A 2,854-nucleotide genomic window follows, 5' to 3' on the forward strand; every position below is an offset into this window, starting at 1 on the left:
GCTGGGTCAACTATTCAATCAAATGATATTGAACATGTTTCCCATCTCCTCTCGAGAAACAAGTGGCCTATTTCTTTGCAAAATTGTGCTAATGTAGAATAATTTGTAAAAATATTAATATTATGTATTCGAATAACATATAATAATCTATGATCCAACTATAAGTTGATAAATATATAATAAAAAAATGTTAAGGCTTATTATCAAAACTTAATCTTAAAGTTTTAATTAAGAATTTTAGTTTCAGGGATTATTTGTTTTTGGGTTTTGTCTTGTACAAATCTTTTTATGTACAAAGTGGAGAATTTCAACATAAATTGATCTATTGATTTTTTTTTGTACAGCTCTTTTCCCAGGTGCAAGTGGAGAATTTGAACGTAATTACCTTCAATTCTTTATATCTCGATGCCATTTTGATTTTTTTATTTCTAAATTTAAAAAGTATTGTTATGTAATATAAAAAATATTGATTTTTTTATTAGCCACGTGAGCAGGTTTGACTGGTTTTGATCTTTGAGTTTTTAATTTCCAGTTTGGTTCCAAGATCGAGAGAAGAGAAATTGATAAATGATTATTTCTCCCCCCACCCCTCGACCTAGGTGGGGGGGTGTGGGTCGGGGAGAGGGTAGGATGGAGGTTAGGTTAGGGGTCTAGGTGTAGTTTAAGTAGGTTTAAGGTTAGGGGCGGGTAGGTTAGAGGGTAAGGGTTAGGGGAGGTTTAGGAGTAGGTAGGTTAGGGTTAGGGGCGACTTAGGAGTATAGCTAGGGGTAGGGTAGGGTAGGTTAGAGGGTAAGTGTTAGGGGCGGTGGAGCGTAAGTAGGTAGGTTAGTTAGGGTTAGGGGCGGTTTAGGAGTATAGCTCGGGGTAGGGTAGGTTAGTTAGGGTTTAGGGGGTAGGTAGTTAGGGCTAGGTAGGTTAGTTAGGGGGTAGGTAGTTAGGGCTAGGAGTAGGTAGCAGGTAGGTTACAGGTAGGTTAGTTAGGGTTAGGGGCGGTTTAGGAGTATAGCTCGGGGTAGAGTAGGTTAGGGGTCTAGGTGTAGTTTAAGTAGGTTTAAGGTTAGGGGCGGGTAGGTTAGAGGGTAAGGGTTAGGGGCGGTTTAGGAGTAGGTAGGTTAGCGTTAGGGGCGGCTTAGGAGTATAGCTAGGGGTAGGGTAGGTTAGAGGGTAAGTGTTAGGGGCGGTGGAGCGTAAGTATAGCTCGGGGTAGGGTAGGTTAGTTAGGGTTTAGGGGTAGGTAGTTAGGGCTAGGAGTAGGTAGCAGGGCGGTGGGTACGGTAGCTAGGGACGGTTTCCTACCTACTCCTACCCCCAGCCCTACCCACTAAACCTAGCTATCTTCTCCTAAACCTAGCTCCTACTGTCTACCTCCTAAACTTAACTACCAACCGTCTACCTACTCCTACCCCTCCTAAACCGCCCCTCTTAGCTACCTACCTACCGTCTACTCCTAAACCGCCCCTCTTAACTACCTAACCCTACCCTGCCCTATCTACTCCTAAACCGTCCCTCTTAACTACCTANCCCTCTTAACTACCTAACCCTACCCTGCCCTATCTACTCCTAAACCGTCCCTCTTAACTACCTACTACACTACTATTACCTTGCTCCTACTCCTAAGCCTACCTACCCTAAACTAACCCCCCATAAATAAACCTTAACTTACCACTAACCTTTCTACCCCAACGTCTCAAATTTTCTTTATTAGTGTGTTGATCATTATTCTTAATATTTAAAATTAATTATAAAATTGCAACATCTTGAAAAGGATAGAATAAAATTACTTATTTTTTATCTTGAAAAGAATACTTATACTTGTTTTGCATAATACACTTTAAGAAGAAAAAATCTTTTTAAAACTATATTTTTTATGTGACCTCATTTAAGTCATATAACCAAAAAAAAAAAATTGTTGATTATAAAATGACATGGCTATATTCATATGAATGAGCCAAAGTGAGTTGGGTTATACTCACATGACCAATAAAAAAAAAATGTGCATCTAAATGATACATTCTTTCTTTTTAGCTATGCATACATAGATATTATTTTCATATAAAAACGATTTGTTTCTTTTTTTTTTAGATTATAACCTCTCATTAATCACAACTATTGATTAAAAAAATCAAATATTTAGATATATACATATGACAATAAACAATGTTATACATTCACGATAACAAAATAATTGTTTACATGATTTTTTTTTTCAAAAGTGTGATTTAAGATATTGTTTGTGAAAATTTAATTGTACAACTTTTTTTAATAAAACAAATATATATATGAAATCAATTTATGTGAAATAGTATATTAAATCTTAAATTTAATATGAAAAAAAGTTTATATAAAAAATACCTTGTCTGAACATAAATTTTGATTTTAGAGAATCTGTTATAGTAAAAATCTCTAACAATAGAGAACAAAAATTTCAAAATATTTCACAATTTTAATCATATATTATTTCTACAATATTTTTTAATATTTCAAAATATCTCCGTCTCCCCTTCTAGTTTGTGTAGTTAAATATCATCATACATTATTTGAATATATGATTTTTACAAATCATTCTACATTCTTTTTTATGTAATTTCAAACTAATTGCTATTTATAATATCATACAAATTATTATTCTAATTATCATTTAACGAGTATATTATACAAAATTACATAATAATATTATTTAATAATAATAATAATAAACACTCTCTTTGCATCTTTAAAACTCTGATTTCGAAGTTATTCTCTTGACATCCACCACTATAACACTTCAATTTTTTAATATTATTTGATTTTGTATGATTTTATGTTTAATAAATTACATCGTAAAAAATTTAAAATATATAAACAGAAACAAAAA

General features: G+C 33.3%; 1 long non-coding RNA gene across 1 annotated transcript in view; it reads left to right on the forward strand.

The window, feature by feature from the left end:
• LOC112516017 overlaps positions 1-442 on the forward strand; it is a 2,219-nt gene extending 1,777 nt beyond the window's left edge. Inside the window, exon 3 of the long non-coding RNA XR_003069567.1 lies at positions 345-442. This is a non-coding gene — a long non-coding RNA (uncharacterized LOC112516017). The remainder of the gene's footprint in view (positions 1-344) is intronic.
• The last annotated feature ends 2,412 nt before the right edge of the window (positions 443-2,854 follow it).

This window comes from Cynara cardunculus (genome assembly GCF_001531365.2).
Source record: "Cynara cardunculus var. scolymus isolate 2C chromosome LG 7, CcrdV1, whole genome shotgun sequence".
In the NCBI taxonomy this organism is placed as follows: Eukaryota; Viridiplantae; Streptophyta; class Magnoliopsida; order Asterales; family Asteraceae; genus Cynara; species Cynara cardunculus.